Source organism: Mustela lutreola, chromosome 7 (genome assembly GCF_030435805.1).
Source record: "Mustela lutreola isolate mMusLut2 chromosome 7, mMusLut2.pri, whole genome shotgun sequence".
In the NCBI taxonomy this organism is placed as follows: Eukaryota; Metazoa; Chordata; class Mammalia; order Carnivora; family Mustelidae; genus Mustela; species Mustela lutreola.
The window spans coordinates 108795420-108814681 of record NC_081296.1 but is presented as its reverse complement, the minus strand read 5'-3'; the positions used below and the strand labels follow the sequence as shown (position 1 = coordinate 108814681).

General features: G+C 45.6%; 1 protein-coding gene across 2 annotated transcripts in view; it reads right to left on the bottom strand.

Moving 5' to 3' along the window:
- Window positions 1-19262, bottom strand: part of SAMD4A (sterile alpha motif domain containing 4A) — a 206769-nt gene that overhangs the window by 101728 nt on the left and 85779 nt on the right. The window lies entirely within an intron of this gene.

Genomic DNA, 19262 nt, shown 5'->3' with positions numbered 1-19262 from the left:
GAATCACAGAATTCTGGAGATGGAAGGGCCCTCAGAGATTCTCTGGCTCCTTCTTTACTAGCTGTGGGGGTCTCATCCCATGATTCCTCCCCAGCGGTCACCAGGGCCAAGCTCCTCCCTAGCCACCATCAAGGGGAGCTAGGATTATTAAAGCTATCATCGGGCTCTCTGCAACTTCTTTCCATTCAACAAAGGTCATTTTTCTGAAACCACAAAGAATAAATCTAGAGACACTTACACACCCGTGTTCATAGCAGCCTTATTCACAATAACCAGAAGCAACCCCAATGTCCATAGACAGATGAACAGATATACAAAGTACGGTATACACACACCATGGGATACTATTCAGTCTTTAAAAGGTATGAAATTCTAACACATGCTACAACATGGATAAAAATCAAAAACATTATGCTGAATAAAGGAAGCCAGACACAAAAGGACAAATATCATAGGATTCCTTTGTATGAATACCTAGAGTAGGCAAATTCAAAGAGACAGAAAGTAGAATGGTGGTTATCAGGGGTTGAGGGGAGGGGGGGAAGATGCTGTTCAATGTGTGAATAGTTTCTTTTTGGGATGATGACAAAGTTTTGTAAATGGATGGTGAGGGGAATACAGTGGGAATATAAGATAATGGAACCATATGGGCACCTGGCTCAGTGGGTTAAGCCTCTGCCTTTGGTTCTGGTCGTGATCTCAGGATCCTGGGATCGAATCTCACATTGGGCTCTCTGCTCAGCAGGGAGCCTGCTTCCTCCTCTCTCTCTCTGCCTGCCTCTCTGCTTACTTGTGATCTCTATCAAATAAAAAAAATTTTTTTAAGATAATGGAACCATACACTGAAAAATGATCAAAATGCCATATTTCATGTACATTTCACTCCAATCAGAAATACTAAAAAGTTCTATTCCCCCTTTCATGACATAGCTATGTCCCCTGGATTTTCTTTTTTCAGGCTCCAAACCCCCAGTCCCTTCTAATAATCTTTAGATAATAGGACTTCTAGACCCTCACAGCTTCCCGGCCATACTCCTCTAACTGCAGAGGGGAGGGGGGCGGGGGCAGATGGGGGGACCTGAGGTGGGGCAACAAGTCAGCTGAACACACTCAGGCCTTTCCACAGATTTTCCTCGCTATGCTTGTGTTTGGCAAACGGAAACAGGGCAGGCCCAGGAGGCATCTCTCTCCAGGCACTTGGGGGTGTCCCTTGGCAGCCACCCACCACCGGTCTGAAGCCGCCATCATGGTGTTCACCCCATAAGCTGAACCAGCCTCCCTGGGTTTGACACACTCGCCCCTCTCCATCCCTTCTGGAATAGCTTTTTGGACGTTTGAGGTAGGAAAGTTGCCTTTTGCATTTTAAAGTCTGTTGAAACTGAGCAGCCTGGGTGTTGGTCTGATTCCACAAGTGAGTAATCCATTTCCTGAAAGTAAACTGCTCACCCTTTGGAAGTGGACCAGTGATTTTGGGGTGCCATTTGAAGTGTCTCTCACTGGGTAAATATTTACAGGCACAAGCCATGGAGCTTTTCTAGGAATGTCAGTTAATTTGCTAAATTAATGACCCTTAAGGTGGAACCCTTAAAAAAAAAACAAAACGTTAATTCGTCTCTAACGGGTGAGTAATTTATGCCTTGGGACAAGGTATTCGTGGGGGCGGGGGGAGGGTATGCTTGTCTGACTAGTTAGAATAACCACATGTAAATTAAAACCAGGCCTGACTGAAAGTCTCTATCTTCTAATTTTTTTTGACTCCTGATTTTCTACGACTATCTGAGCCAATGATGGGTTGACTTTGGAAAACTCTTTTCCATGCCAATATTTTGCCTGGAGTTTGAAATGACAAGATTTTTAAAAAATCCCTTCTTGGTAAGTCTCCTGGCCTCAGGGATTGCATACAGAAGACCTCATGTATCTGCCACTCACTAAAAGATTGTGCCCACCTGCCTGTACCTGGAGACCTGCCTCCAGTTCTCCGGTGTGGAATAATTCACACTTTAATCAGCTGGCTTGAAAGAGCCTTTTGTCTTAAATAATCAAAAGGTGATTTCTTTGGGGCTCAAATGATCACTTAAACGATCCTTTCAAAAAGACTCCTGTGCCATCTTCTCCCCCCTCTTCACGAGACAGGCAATCTGCAATAAGTCATCGAAATTTTCTGATTAAAAGTATGCAGCTAGATGAGTGTTTTTGGAGCTCTGTTGGGAAGATAAGTTTGTGTGTGTGGTGGGCTCTGGGTGATGAATAAATCAGGCGGAGATGTGATCCTCAAGGCCAGAGTCGTGGAATTTTCTGCATCTGACAGAGAAGAGTCGTTCTGGATTCCCCACCAGCCTCCCTCGAGCACTCTTGTATCTCTGCACAAGCCTGTATAGTAAAGAACTTAGGAATCCCATGTGACTGATAGGCTCAGCTGTCACCACCACCCTTGCCGGCTTCCCAGACAGAACTAAGGGTTCCCCTGACTCTCCCTGAACCCCGATGTGGTCCTGGGCCTCCGACTCTGTCCTATCTTAAAATCACTTGTGCCTGGGTCTTAGCCCAAGCCTATAAGACTCCCTGGAATTAGTGGCTGGCTCCCTGCTATCCCATTCCCATCAGGGGTCCTCAGAAAGGAAAGGACTCTGTGACTCCGAGCGATGACAGCCCTCCCTCCATGTCCTGGAGCTTAAGCCCACGAAGGCCAGAGCATCAGAACACCCCTCCATCCCTGGAGAACCAGGCCGGGTGCTGGCGGGGGACACAGCTTCCCCAAGAGGGCCCATGTCTGATCAGTACCGGAGGGAAGGAAACAGGTGCAGAGAACCCAGGGCTGGTTATCCAGGTAGCCAGCAATGCTGAACACAGTGGTTTTCCTTCTTCGTTCATTTCCTTCTTTCCCACCAGGCCTCTGTATGAGGCATCAGGGCTCGACACGAGTCACTGAACGCCCGAAAGACAACCGGCCGTATTGTCAGCAGAGTAGGGATTTGGTCTTAATTTATTTCCTTTGATGCTTTAATTTGGCCCATGTTCATTCCCCATTCCATTACCTTTTTTATTTATCTTTTTTTTTAAAATTTTATTTATTTATTGGACAGAGAGAGAGATCACAAGTAGGCAGAGAGGCAGGCAGAGAGAGAGAAGAAGAGAAGCAGGCCCCCTGCCGAGCAGAGAGTCCTATGTGGGGCTTGATCCCAGGTCTGTGAGACCATGACCTGAGCCAAAGGCAGAGAGGCTCAACCCACTGAGCCACCCAGGCGCCCCTTTTATTTATCTTTTTAGGAAGGCAGCCACGGCCGGAGTACAGAGACCCACCTCAGGAGCTTGATTATGTGCTGAGAAACTCCATCTTAAATATTTCTGGGAACAAAAGTAAATGCTTAAAATACAACTGATGATTAGTAAGTATTAATGCCACCAGGGTTACCAGGAATTGGGGAATGTCAGGCTCACAAGCCGAGCCTTCAATGGGCTGTGTGCTGATTAAGTCGGGGACCCAGATATGGTGTGTGCGTGTCACTTGGCGACTGTTGCTACCAGCAACCAACAGCCCCTGACAAACTACCTTACTTTGTTTTTCTGTGACTCCCTCCTGTACAGACCCGGTCTGGGGAGATGGAGAGGCCGCAGAAGAAAGCAAACAGAAGGAAACGGTAGCAAAAGGAGGAGGACATGGAACCCAGAAAGCCCCAGCGGCTTCTGCAGCCTTCTGAGTGCTGGGAGTAAGCCCAACTTCTGGACTTTTCTCCCTGATGAACTCACACTTCGACCTTCTTCCATGCACACGGCAGACTCCCCATGACCCTGAGCAGCCGGCCATGTTGTGGGATGAGAACACGGCTCCTTCTTCATCTGTGGATCCCTCAATCACACACCGCTTTCATGGACTGCCCACCTCACGTGTGTTCCTTAATATTTACCCCCACACCCTCTGTAAGGCCAGCCCTGTAACCAAACGTTGTATATATTTTTAAAATATTTTTATTTATTTATTTGACAGACAGAGATCACAAGCAGGCAGAGAGAGAGTAAAGAGGAAGCAGGCTCCCTGCTGATCAGAAAGCCCAATGCGGGGCTCGATCCCAGGACCCTAAGATCATGACCTGAGCTGAAGGCAGAGGCTTTAATCCGCTGAGCCACCCAGGCGCCCCCAAAATGTTGTATATTATGATAGCTCTCTTCAAGAGCTCTGGGTTTCTCCTTAAGCCGGACCTTGTGTTGGCCATCAATCTTTCCATCACTGGGACCAGTGGTCTGTCATAACTTACTTCTACTGCTCGCCTTTGGGGAAATTTCCAATTCTCACTTTGGTTAAACTTAAACTGCTGAACTGAACTGGTCTCCTTGCCTATTTTTCACTTGAGGCCCCATGAAAAGCGACTAAAAACTTTTCCAAAATTACCCGCGTCCCCCACATATAATGGTCAATGCACACATAGAATCAAACTTTTACCTACTTGGCCTCTGGCTTAGTTCCTAACTTAGTCTGTGGAGTACTTTTTCAAAAACTCCGCAACTCTTTGTAAACATCATCACATCTAATTTTCAAAACCAGCATGAGTGGGTGGGGACCCTGAGGCTGGGGGAGGCAAAGGGCCATGTCGGGGGCTCCCCTGCTGCCCTGACTCTGCTCCCCGGGCCCGGGGCCGGCGTCTCTGTCCTCCCACGGTAAGGCTGAGCAAAGGCTTGCTGGGAGAAGGGTCAGCGCAGTGCAGCCCGACCAGTTCATTTGTTTTCTTGGTTCTTCTTACACATGAATCTAAGTCTAGATGGACATTAGGAAAATCATAGCCGTTTAAGAGCAAATCCCAGCGTGTCTCCAAAACAATAGAGAATCAAATTCTGAAAGCAAATAAGACGTTGCTTTATTCTTCTTTTCTGCGGCTCTGCTGGCTGGGTGTGAGTGAGTTGGGCGTGTCGGGTGAAGCAGAGGAGAGCCTCCAGAACATACCATTATGATTATCTAACAATAACAACACTCTCACTGGCAATGTCAACTGAAAAGATTAAAAGCATGCGGTGTCTTTTTACTTTACATGGCAACTAGCTTCTGAAGTTAAAAAAAAAAAAAAGTAAAACTATTAACTGCTTCATTAAGTCTCAGGGATACTGGTTACTTTAAGTACTCTTCACCCCTTAACATTCTAAACTAAAGAATGTGCTGGAACAGAGACTTCTGGATCGTATTTTAACTTGTTACTTTTCAATTTTTAGGAAAGGATAGTTAACACATGTGGTGAAATTTAAGCAACTTCAGCTTAGTTAACTTTCCCTTAAAATAACCACGCCATAAAGTAATCGTACACTAAAAAGGCCTCAGTCCTCACATGACAAACCTAAAGAGGGTCTCTCCACACAGTCCAGAGACGTGCACCATCCAAGTCTCAGTCACAGACTGGAAATTACACCCCACTGGCAAGAAGCAACATTATAGCAGATGCATTAAAAAAAAAAAAAAAAAAAAAGAGTGGCAGCTTCTGAGGCCCGATTTGCCAGGCATCATGTTATTAATTTTATATTTTGAGAAGTAACTTTTTTTCCAAATAGAAAATGTGGCAGTTGGGCGCCTGGGTTGCTCAGTCTTTGAGCTCGGGGTCCTGGGATCGAGTCCCACATTGGGCTCCCTGCTCTTCCTTCTCCCACTCCTCCTACTTGTGTTCTATCTCTTGCCGTATCTCTCTCTCTCTCTCTGTCAAATAAATAAATACAAATCTTTAAAAAAAAAAAGTGACAGTTGTAACAGGACCAACATTTTTACTTCTCACTTGAATAATTCTTATCCTACAATCACACAAAACCTAAGAAAAGATCACTGGGTGCAGAAAGACACAGTGACCCCAGACTCGCTTGTGAGATTTTCAGGCAGACACAACACAGGAATCAGTGGTGGTGGAGGACCAGGCATGCGCCCTCCAGGAGCAGAAGACAAGGAAGTATGGCCCCAATGGGACTCTGGATACACATGTTCCATCTTCTCTGGACACACATGCACCTGTCCCACAGCACCCCCCACCCCGGTATTACCTCGAATTTTTTCAGCTCATTTCCCCCTCCTGTCCTCTCTATCTCAGGTCCCAGACAAGATCCCTTAACCAAATCTTGAAGGCTGTCACATTAAAGTGTTTCCCTTGGCCCATTCGGAGAGATTGATCCGGTAAGGATAAGCAGATGGAAGAGTTACCGTGGAAGAACCAGCAATGCAAAAGCAGGTGCCCAGTGGCAGAGAGGTACTCAGGGACATAGTAGTAGGTTCTTGGTCTGGGAGGCAATCTCTTGTATTTCAGATTTCAGTTTTTGGTTTTCTCATAAGAAAAAGAAAACATGATAACCTTCCTGCCACCAGCCACTTCCAAACAATGACCTGGAAAATAATGGTGTGTGGATCTCTAGAGACTCTCACTGGGAGAGTGAGAAGGCATTCACTTTGAATATGGTTGTCTAAAGATCTTTACTCCTATAAATAACAATCTCTCCCAACCCCATGCTCCCCCCCGGCCCCCACTCCCCCATGCCCATGCCTCAGGGCATCCTCTGAAATCCAGTGTTTGCCTAGAATCAATCCTGCATCATCTGGAAAGGGAAGAGAGTTTAAACATTCTTGGTTGCAGATTGGTATTTTTAGCACTTTTAGAAAAGATTAGACTGTTTTTCATGTAACTCATTTCTCGTAATATTAGCACTTGTGTTTTAAGAGCACGGAGCAGGGAGCTATTGTTAGAGAAGACAGGATCAGAATAAAGTGGCTGAGTTATAAGCTATATTGCTCATTCTTTTCTTTAGCTGAAAATAGCTCCTCAATGTCTACTTTCCTATTAGCAGCTCCCAAATATTCATGGTCCAAAGGACCGTAGATATATAAGATTCACCAAAAACTGACTTTAAATATTTGACCTTCTGTCCCAGCCTGCAAGAATGATGAGAAACTGGCTCATCTGTGTTTCCAGAAAGTCCTACTAGTCTGTCAGACACAAAATTCAAACCTGAGTCAATAAAAAAACAAGCATTTGAAATACCTGTCTTCCTCGTTTCCTCCACTTCTTCCTGCAGTCTATTTGTTGTTGTTGTTGTTTTACAAGCTTATTTTTTATTTCTTCATATAACCCTGAACTGAAGGCAAGATCTACTGCAATGAAAAATAAAGTAGCACCCTCCCACCCCCACCCCAAAAGCGGTTCAGACACATACAATGGATTAATAAGCAAGTCACACGCAATTTTAGGTACACATGTGCTCCTGATTGGGCCCAACCTCCTGCAGTCTATTTTTTGGCTATTTTACTACTTTTAAATTTTACAATGCACAAAGAAAGGGGGAATATTACTTGAAAGAATTTGGGGTGGGGGGCACACCCGTTGGCTAGGCAGTTAAGCATCTGCGTTCAGCTCAAGTCATGATCCCAGAGTCCTGGGATAGAGCCCCACCTCAGGCTCCCTGCTCAGCGGGGAACCTGCTTCTCCCTCTGCCCCTCCCCCTGCTTGTGCTCTCTCTCTCTCTCTCTCTCTCTCTCTCCCTTCTGCCTCTCAAATAAATAAATAAAATCTTTAAAAAAGAAAAGAAAGAAGTTTGGGGACAAAGTTGGATCAGACACAATGTAAAATAAAAGGTTGGGATTATTCAGGGTTTCAATTTTCTATGCTCTCCCAGTAGACCTTATGTGTGTGTATGTATGTGTGTCCGTGCACACACGCACGTGTGTGTGTGTGTATATATACACCACATGCACGCACAAACACAATTACAGATGGGTAGATCAACAGAATGAATGAGCAAGAATCGGAGACTACTTAAAAAGCGTTCAGATACGCGTATACACCCCAGGAGATTAATTCTGTAGACAAAAACGCCCTTTTAACCAAACAGTTCCAACATAAGAGAGAATGTCCTCCTTCCACCAAAGCCAAATATTTTACTGTACATTAAAAGACTAATTAAAACAATATTGTGGTGTTCAAGCACGGTGGGTTATGAAGAGAAACCTTCACTTCATGAGCAAACACTGAGTCACCGGTGAGGCTCATGCAGGAGTTTTGGAGATGTGGTGTGTTTCATCAATATTCACATATCCACTTGGTAAGAGCTGTAGCTTGCAACTATGATTTCCATTACAAAGCCCCTGAAATGCCAGGAATGAGTCATGGCTTTGTGCCTGGGCATTGCGCGGATTTTCTCCATTAACCAGACTCACATACTGACAACTTCCAGGAGAAAAGCTGAATGAGTCAGTTTCAGGAACAAACTGCATTAGAATACTATGTGTGAAGAGGAGTTCGGGTAATCGGAATTGGGGCTTTTTTTGTTTGTTTGTTATTGTTTGGTTCTCCTTAAATAGAAACTTCCATAAAATTCATTTCTCCAAAAAGCAGCAAGCATAGATCCATGCAGTTATAAGGGTTCTAACACCAGGACCAAATTGGTTACCCAAACGCAGCACAGGGTGCATGAACTGGCTGGGATCAATTCTAGCTTTTTGAGGACCATTCTGCAGTCACTAGAACACACACGGTGCTACCTCTGGACCAGTCCCAAATATCTTCTCTTGCCCTGGCTCTCTTCTTCAGGTGTCTTCCACAAGCTGACTTTCGCATGGGAATGGGACTCACAGGGAGACAAGTCAGCTAAGGGAAGGAGGGAAAAGCAGGGCCAGAATTTGGGCAAAGCAGGGACAGGGTCTCAGCAGTAACAAGATCCCTAACTACACAGACAAAGCTCTGGCATCAGGGGGAAACTGAGTGCATTCTGTGAGGCTCCACACTGTCAGGACCCTTGCCTTCTGTCCTATTCCCTGGTGCTGTTCTAGGAGATAGGACTCCAGATCTCTTCAGCTCTCCTTTTCCTTGAGAGTTGTTCCCATATTCAAGAGGTGAAGGCCTAGAACACTGTCATCCGGGCCATCTTTTTAAAAAATTACCTTATCTGGGGTGCCTGGGTGGCTCAGTGCGTTAAGCCTCTGCCTTTGGCTCAGGTCATGATCTCAGGGTCCTGGGATCGAGCCCGGCATCAGGCTCCCTGCTCAGCAGGGATCCTGCCTTGTCCTCTCTGCCACTCTGCCTACTTGTGATCTCTGTCAAATAAATAAATAAAAATCTTTTTAAAAAATTACCTTATCTGAGCATTTTTGGGGAATGGCAAGGTGGAAATATTCAAAGTACAGTGAGCATCAGAGGCTAACACCTTCTCAGAACTTCTGATCTTATCTGACGTTTGAGACCTGGATCATGAAATGCTTTGAAAACAGCAGGATCACGACAAGTGGAGAAAATCTGAATATGGCATCGGCACTTGCAAAGCCACACTGTGAAGTTAGTTAATGAGAGTGATTCCGCGAAGCTGGTGCCCCTCTCTCCAACACGGGCATCTCATAGGCTCCCCCTGTCTAGGATTATATTCTGTTGCTCTACGTCTTTCCTAGGACTGAGCCACAGGCTTACTTTTTCTCTTTTTTAGATTTGGCCTCCAATGTTTAGGCACGAGTCAGCACACACAGAGGAGTGTAGATGAACCACGCTAATTAAGGGAGCCCTCCCATGGAAGGATTCTCTTTTAGCCCTCTATATTTAGTTAAGCACAATTTCAGCGCAAGACACTGAATTTTCTAAACCTTGCGAGCGAGGAGTCTCTGCCATGAGATCTGCCTCCTACGAGGCTCCTCGCTTGTTCACTGGGGCTATGAGGTCCCCATAACCACAGAGCATTCAAACAGGCCAGTCAAGGTGACCTCATTGAAAGGACGGGGGACTAGCTTCACTTCTGTCAATGCAGCAAGCCTGTACAGTGTTGGGATCCAGACTGGTGAATATCCCGATCGGACAAAACCCACTAAATAAAACTTAATTTGACATGACATCCCTACTGAACTGCTCCCAGAAGCAATCATTTTCATTAAACCACAGGGTTCCTAAATTTTACATTTAGTAGCAGACTGAAGATTTTGAAGCTTCCCATTGCTGAAGCATGGATTCTCATGTTCTTACACTGTTGCTCTGTCAGAACTGATACGTGGTGAAGGAATAAGTTTCACGTCTAGCTCTCAAGCAAAAATTTGAGAAAGATTCCGCAGCTTCCTGGCTGTGACACAAGTTGCTTTCCATGATAAGAGATTCTCTGCCTTCTTATAAAATCTCTCCTCATCCCGTTGATGGGAGCATCATTTGGGGCATGGCTACCTCAGTATTAAGGAATATACTGCACTGTCACGGTGACAAAAGTCAATGGGTTTCCTCCTCATGTTTTTGACATTTAAAGACATCTGCAGAAAGGTAGACTCCATCTGTGTCCTCCTGCTGGTAGAGACTAAACACCTGTACGGAAGAAACCAAGCCAGGATTCCGTTCCGTGTCAGGATGGGCCTTTGGAGAACAGAATCAATTACCCTCTGCTTTCTCTTTTGTTTCTCAAAGTCTTGGGCAGGCTGAAGTGGTCACGTTTCACACAAGCTGCTGTTGCGTTCTGGCTTTTTTAGAGAACCTCATGCAGAAATGTATACCCAGAAGCAACCTAAAGGAGCAGCAAAGCTCCTGTCCTTTTCTCCCTAAAAATGGAATACATTTACTTGGCAGCATCTTTGCTTCCACTGAATATATTTACTTCTTAAATGAGACAAATCTCTTGCCAGGCTTCTCACCCACTCTGCAGGGACATAGGCCTCCTTTGCATAACCTCTTCTTCCCAAGAAAAAGAATGAGAGTGCTATGCTTTCATCTTCTGGCATTTCTTGCTGGATGCAAGTAGGATACCAAAACGGATGTAGGTCCCAGGAAGGAGAAGTGAAAGAATCTTCTTCATTCGCTTCCCCCTTGAATCACGTGTGTCCCAGCATGGGGTTTTTACGACTCGTGGAGTAGGCTGCGTTCTCAGAGACTTGAGAAAGCAGAAAAGAGTGGCCTCCAAAGTTAAGGTCTGAACAAGAAACCGGTCCAGACCCATGGGCTGAGTTTGACGTTTTTAAGACTAATGGCTGTGACTGTGTACACAGACAGAAGATGGTTATTTAAGGGTGAAATTTGATCTACCTTCAGCTCAGCCAAAAGGATGATCCAAGAGAAGTGTAATGCTAGGTCTTCTGAGACTCAGCGGCTGCAGGGTCCTGCAGAAGCAGCAGGACTGGAGGGCTGACACCTGCTGCTCCCTCCCTTGGATCCTAGGCCCAGGACCCCATGGCAGAGCTTCCCCTCAATGATACTGGGTGTCCCAAAGGCAGGTGGGGCTTCAGTAGACTTCCAGAATGTTCCTTCCAAGCAGACAGAGCAGGTAAATGAAACTGGTCCAAACCTCAAGTGCTAAAAGCAGCAGGAAGCCTGCTTTGCTGACACTGTCACAAAACCCATGGTCTAGAACAAGGAAGCCATTAGTTCTCTCCTGGTCCAGAGAGAGCTGGTTGCCTGTATTGTTTTCTAGTTTTGGAAACACCAAATAAGGACGACTTTTGGTTCAAGGTAGGAGACATGGCTCTTTTTATGACCTCACTCCTTCTTACATAATATACTAAACAGGCCCGTTAAGCCAAAGTTTAAAAGCTAAATTCTGCCTCTGCCCAAACATGTGTCATTCCCATTGAAGTTAGTGCGACTTGGCTGTCACAGCTGGGGGCAAACTTCACTCTTCAGCAAGAGTGTGATGGATAAGTAATAGTTTCCAAGACTATTGGAATCTAACGTTCTAATAAAGAGACACTAGAGGACTATGGAAAAAATGCCTTTAAAGACCAAATCAACAAATACTTCCCATCATTTAGGAATGTGCTTGTGGACCTTCCTGGGTTACAAGGAAACCCTTGAAAGAGGGCCCAGGCACCAGTCTGAAGAACATTCAAGATCTCTTTGGGAAAGCTTCTACTGCAGGAGAAATCCAGCCGGGACCGGAAGACCCCACTTCCAACAGTGGACGAGCTGGTGTCTCCCTCCCAGTCACTTGGTGGGGAGATACATAGTGAGTTCTAGAACAACAGATTACATTATAAGTCGCACTTTCTCATTTCCCTGCTCCCAGGCTACACACAGACATTTTATGGTATTTGATCTTGATGTGGTACTTATATAGATTTATTGTATACTACGTTGTTCCACAACAAATTTTATTTTTTTAAAAGATTTTACTTATTTATTTGAGAAAGAGAGAGAGAGAGAGAGAGAACAAGTGGGGGAGGGGCAGAGGGAAAGGGACAAGCAGATTCCTCACTGAGCAGGGAGCCAGATGCGGTGCTCAATCCCAGGACCCTGATACCATGTCCTGAACCGTAGTTAAGACACTTAGCTGACTGAGCCACCCAGGTGCCCAATTCCGCAACGAATTTTAAAAGACTTCCATGGGGTCTTAGGAACTGTCCCACATCCCCGTAACACTTAAAAACAATGAATCTAACTTGAAAACAATATTACTTACTTATGATTATTTTAAAAATTGAAGATAGCCTTTACACAGCTAAAGTCAAAAGTAAACCAAACCTGAGGCATTCAAACCCTCCAATTTTCATTTAAAGACCAAAAGAAGAAGTCATCCTCTCGGCTGTGAACACTGTACAGCCCTTTCCCAGTTCCTACAGAATCCTGCTCTAGGTGCCTAGGAGAGGGCAACATCCACATCCTGACAAAGCATACATCTATAGGTCACTGAAACCAAAGTCTCCAAAAGTCAGCTTTAATCAACCCCACCCTACTCCCCGCCACCCTAGCACAGAAGGTAAAGATGACACACGCATCCCAAAGCTCAAAAGAAATAAAACGACACATGAAAACAAACAAAACAGCTGACTATACCCTAAAGAAAAAAAAAATCTGTACCCTAAAAAGGAAGCAGTAGATGGGGGTAATGGTGTGACCTTTCCTGCCGCCCCGCCCCCCTCCTTCTGCCCCTCGCCTCCCTTCGCTCCCCGGTTTTGCTTCCTGCTCAGGCTCCGCTGCTTGTCTTCCCTGAGGTATCATTTCAGGCCCATGTGTTGAGCCCTGTTAATCCAAGTTTCAACTTCATGCCCACTGGCATCTGGTTCATTGCCATGTTCCCTGCCACGGAAATGTAGAGACCTACCCGGAGACACGTTCAGATTCTGGCTTCACACGCACGGACAATGGAACTCTAGAAGACTGATTTCATTGCACATTTTCAGTAAAGTCTAAGGCCCCTGGCCCACACTCCACAACATCCATAGTCTCAGCTCGAGCGGCATTCCCCCCCCCATCTTCTCCCACCCTGTACCTCAGAGCAGGCTCTGCCTTAGTTCCTGTTACTCCTCCATCTAGAAACATTTCTGCCCACCTTTGCTTGGAGGGTAAATTCAAACCTGTTCTAAGCATGTCACACATCTCACTGAATCCTTACACCAACCCTGAGAGGTCGATATTATTATTATACCCATTTTAAAGATGGGGAAGCAGAGGCACAGAGATGTGACCTAGCCTGCTCAAGTAGCCCAAAACAAGGAAGTAGTAAGGCCAAGGTTTGAACCTAATGGCCCAACCCCAAAATCTGTGTTCCTAAGGATCCTAACCAAGCTGCCTCTTTCATAAAACCTGCATGTCCCAACTCCAGCTAAAATTTTGTTCTTCTCCCAAACTCTATAGCCCATGAGTACTGTCTTTCCTATGGTCTTACCATTTTCTACCCAACTTCCTGGATGTTTATGGGCATTTCCTCCTTCCTGGTAGATGGTAAGCTTCATAAGGACAGAATCCATGCGGGATTGAATTTTGGCCCCTAGGGCTCACCTGTGAGCCCCGCACAAGGCAATGGGTACCTGTCAATATATGTGGGTGGGTCCCCGAGTTGGAGAGAAGCAGCTCGTCATTCTTTGTTTTCATCCCTATGTAGTCGCACTTTTATGTTTACTTTTACTGTATTTAGAGCAAGGACAGTGCTCTGGTAAGGATAGCAAGTTGTCTGACGGGTTAAAGCTGTGTCCTACGTGCATGGGAAGAAGCAGGGGTCAAGTTCCCCTTGGTGCTTCCCACATACAAGAGCTGCTTGGAGAGGCCGTAGTAATGGCAGAGAGGACAACAGCAGAAATAACAAGGAAAACCACCAGCCGCCACAGCACACTAGTGCCGGGCACTTCCCATCCAGTGTCTGTGATCCTTTCAATAACCCTGTAAGCTAGGCCTTGTCATCTTGAGTCCACAGATAGGAACTGAGATTTGGAAAAGTGAATTCTTTTGCTCAGGGTTACAAGAAGTTAAAACCCAGTGCGGTAGCGTGAACCCAGATCTTCCTTCAGGGTCGGTCTGGGCTCTGTCCACTCGAGCAACAATGCCTACAGTCCCCTGGGGGCTAAGAACAGCAAGCTACCTGGTCCATTCATTCTTTACTTCCCGGACTCACTCTTTGGTTTTGTCTTTTGGTGAAAAATGACCCTTGCACACACCCAGTGCTTCCAAGAAACCAAATGAACAGTAACCTACGTTCATGTTGCTCAGAGAGTTCTTAATTACTAGGAACAGACAGGACCGTGGTCATAAAAATGTACCAGGAGATATCCAAGAGGGTGGTGCTGATCCGGGAGGGCAGCAAGAGGTGGGGCCAGACAGATTTGCGTGGAGTCCAAGAGGCAGACAGAGAACTAAATGTTCTGCTTAGAAGAAAGATAAATCACTTTTCATCAACCTATAAAGTTGTCTTAGTTGGACCACAACAAACACTTGATGCGTTCACAACATCACCACAAAAATATTTTCGTGGTCTTGGCTGTAAATAATGGTTTTACACAGGAAGAGCAATGCTTTTCACCCTGCAGGGGCGGGGAGGGGTGGGGGGAGAAGGGAATCCCTCAAAATGCAGCACACACTTAAACATGATTCAGCTGTGATTCATCAAAGCTGGAGTAGTATTCTGTTCCCTCTAGGATTCTGGGTGCAAAGTGTTCTCTCAATGCTGGCAAAATTATCTTCCCATGTTCCTGAATGATAGGCCACTTCCGCTAACATGCTCTAAAGTTCACAATACGTTTAAGATAGATTCTTCTGTGTGTAAGGCTGAGCGGCGCTAGCGTGAGCAGAAATCCTAATAGCTACTGGGAGCCTAGTTAGAAATCAGCCACATTAACAGTCATGCTTCTAAAGATAAAAGCTCCCATTCAATATTCTTTATCAGCTTGCTTTAGCCAAACTTGACGCATTTGTTACTCATGTCTAGTTGTGGTGATTTTAAGTCTGTGACTGTTCCCTTGAAGGCAGCCTTCCGTGAAAAGCACAAGCTCTGGAAGGAGCATCTGGGGAGAGAGCAGCAACCGTTCCCCAGCTTAGGGACTCCGGGCTGGGGGCGCAGGAGCGGTTTAACAGTCCCTAGACCAAGCCTCCTATAACGACTGGGATACAAGGCTGCCAATCTGGGTGCCATGCCTTCAGGGAGTCTCACGGCAACCCATGATCCAGGCAGCAGGGACAAACCCCGTGGTCCGGCCATTACTCCTTCTCAATGGAAATTCAAAGAAGACAGAACATGGCAGCATCATCTAAATGTCCTCTGCTCTGTTGTCTTGGGCACCGATCTGAGGCTCATCCTTCTTTATGTATCTTTCCCTGTCTGTCCATCCTTTATGACTTGGCAGCAGAACACGGTGGAAGAAGAGCACAGGCTCAGTGGCCAGACCCCTTGGGTTCAAGTCCTGACACTCACTTATCAGCTCTGTGACCTCGAGCGAGTCACTTTAGTCTCTCTTGCCTTGGTCTTCTCACCTGTAAAATGAGGCTGAGAATAACAGGACCTATTTCGTAGGGATTTCTTTTTTTTTAAGTAGGTTCCACGCCCAGCATGGAGCCCAGAACAGGACTTGAACTCACAACCCTGAGATCAAGACCTGAGGTGATATGAAGAGTCTGACCTTTAACTGACTGAACCACGCAGGCGCCCCCTAGGGACTTAAAGGGAGTCAACTAGAAAGGGGATTAAGTTAAAACAAAAGGGCCATATAAGGGTTAGTTATTACTGTTTTTTCCCTTCTTATCTTCTTTCTTTTGCTTTCTTTCAATAAATACTTATTGATTAACCCCTAGATACAAGGTGCTACGCAGGATGCTAGGTAAACTTTGAATATAGACAGGGTAGAGTCCTTGTCCTCCAAGAAAGGACAGAAGGTAAAACGCTGTAGTAGAAAAAGATCACCAGTCTGGGACTGGTGGGAATGGGAATGGGCCTCTGGCCCCAGCACCATCACTAACCTCTCTGTAGCTTCCTCATCTGGAAGCCCAAGAACCTTCTAGGGATCATGACAACAGAAAGCAAGAGTACCCAGCCAGGCCCCACACACCATACCATCAGTACCACAGCTAGAGGGGAGAGAAAGGATCTCTAGCTGGGCCAGTCAGGGAAGGCTTCGGGGATCCGGATTTATGCGTGGCCCTGAAGGGCAGCTCAGAGGCTGGGAGATGGAATTGCCGAAAGGAAGGATAATGTGCAGAGGCACAAGAGTATTTGGGTTAACAACACATTTTGCTGGCAGCTGAGAACGGGTTTGGGGAAAGCAGAAGGGAAAAGAGACGTGCTTAGTTTTTGGAGGGCTGGTGTGCATACAACGCTGGGCAGGTTACGAGGCAGAAACCCTAGCAGGACGGCGGTACAGGGGACACGTCTGGTGGTGGCCTGCAGAATGGACCAGGTGGAGAGCGAACAGTTGGAAGACAGCTGCACAAGGCAGCCTTAAAGACTGAGAGGCTGGGGAGGGAACCTCCCCACCCCCACAGGACAGCTGCCTGGTCTGGGGGACTCCTGTCTCTTTCTTCTCCACAGTTCTCTCCAGTTAACGAGAGGATGATGGAAAAAGTGTTAAGCACGGTGCCTGCACACGATCAGAACTTAGTACCCATTCTTGAGAAAGCAAAATAATGCGCATGAGAATAGTTGTGAACAAGAATTACTATTCACTTGGAAGTCAGTTATTGGTGAAACGCATAGCAGGTGAAAGCAAAAGGAGGGGACCCATGGAGACCTCGCCCAGGTCACCAGCCCTGTGAGCAGGGAGATATGACAGAGAGCTGGTAATCCAGGAGAATGTCAGGATGTGGAGAAATGGCGTGTACCTCTCCTTGACTCCAGTCCGAATGACGATGGGTTATTGGACGCTGGAACTGCTATGTAGACTAGAGAGAAATTAAATCCAATGTCCTCCCTGGACTTGGATCCCTGACCTACACTCGTGGTCCCTGAGGAAAAGAGGAGAGTTACACCCTCAGACTCTCAGCCTAAAACCACCAATGTTGCCAATCACAGACACCACTGCATCCCGTAAAAAGACAGTTTGTGTAATTGTTCCCATTTTTCAAAGGGAGGAAACTGGCCTGAGGTCACTTGGTGAGTTGGTAACAGCTGAACCCAGAGCCTGGGACTCTGTCATGGACCTGAAAGCCTGCTTCCTTCCCAGCTGTCTCTCAGGGCTGTTCTTTGCCCCAATCAGCCTTCACAAACAGATCTAAAAACCACAGTGCAAAATACAGGAGCATGAAATTGGAAATAAAATAGGTGCTTCTACATCTATTTAAATCTCATTTATTTTTAGTAACTACTGAGGTTAGGCTTTGCATGAAAGGTGAGAAGTTGGTTTAAATCTTGATTCATGTCTTGGTTGACTAGTAAAATACTGTCATTCTGCTCAAGTGAAGAAAAGGCCCATGGAAAATGCCCCACTTATTTAGCTTTTAAAACTAACTGTACATCTCCTGGGCATTTTCTTCTGTGGTCTTAAACCCCTGTGATCTGCCAGATTTTGTTCACCGGTATGTTTCCTTCCTCCAACACGTGCTGATACATAGGTGTCTGTAGGTCTATGGCAACCAAAGGTTTAACGCTCACCTTGTCAGTCACCCATAAGTTCCCATCCTAAATGGGGATCATTTGTCCTCTTATTAAGCGTCTTTGACAATGTTTATAAACTGAAGGCATCTGGCTCAGAACGGGGGCTAATACAATTGCAATAAAAAATAACAGTAATACAAATTGTTTAGCAGGAAAGTCTTCAATATGAGCAAAAACAATTATGTCAATAAGCCTACCCTAATGTGGGAGTAAATGAGAATATCAGGCCATAGATCAAGAAGCTCACACAGGCATTGTTTTAATTAAATCAAACAAGGCGTTGCTGTTCCTAGTACTTCCCATGGGTGCCTCCTTCCTTTGATCTTGGGGGTCTCCTCTCTACCTCCATGGCCTGAAACAATGCTTCTGGGGTTTTCCCACAATCATCAGCTTCTCCTTATACCTTGTTCCATAGCAGGAGTGACCCCGTCTGTCTTGCTTAGTGATGGGCAGTGAGTCTCTCATTAAACTTAATCTAAGAACCCAAAGGTCTCTCCTTTTACCTGAACAACAGCGGAAGAAACTTGTGTCTTAAACTTACTCCCTGAGCTTTCGAATTCATACCCTGCCCAGTTTTGTCCCATTACCAGGAAAGAAAATCTCCCATTGCTCGAAGGAAGGACAAGATTTCAGGTTGAGGTGGCCCCTCTCTTCTAAAAGCCTGAAAAATAGCAGGTGACTGCTTCTTTCAATCTGTTCAGATTGTAGTCAGAACATTTTGGTTATTCTGGAACCAGAAAATCCTCAGAAATCAGAATTCATTACGGAGGGTCAGAGAGATGGAGATGGATAATGGTCAACCAGGAATTAATGAGGATTGAGAAAATCCAACCAATTTCACCTGGAGATCTCTGTGGCCATCCATCTTTTTCACCATCTGCTCCAAATTTGGACCTATGCCCTGAGAGGCAAAAGACAAACGCATCCATCTTAGAAGTCCGCCCAGGTGAAATGCCATTAAATTGCATTATTGTCCAGAACTGCAGAGAGAAACATTTCTTTCCTAGTTAATCTGGCAGCCATCAGTTGTTCCCCATTAAATTGAGAGAAATATCTGGTTTATGTGCTAGAATAAAATACCTCACCATCTATCAAAATTAAACCCTGAAGAGCTATTATTGAAATGAAGGATGGTGCCTTATTTGTTGGAGGTGGGTATGCATGCTTTCCCACGACGTCTGTGTTCTGGCATCCTTATCTTTGGGATCTGCATTCCCCGGATGAACAGGAACCCAATAATCCTACCTGTTTGATGACTTTAAGCATTTCAGGTTAGCATAAATTAAAGCACGTTCATATGACTATTGTTGTGAAAGACACCAGCCACAGAGACAGAGGATGGTCTTTCCAAAATGTTTGTAGACAGGGAGGATAGAAAACTGACCTAAAACACATTGGATGTGGGGATACCTACAAAAGAATTCTTTCCTTATATCCCAATCTCACTTCATGGGAAGTAGGTGTATTCCTGAACTATCCAATGGAAGTCACATATTAATAAACCA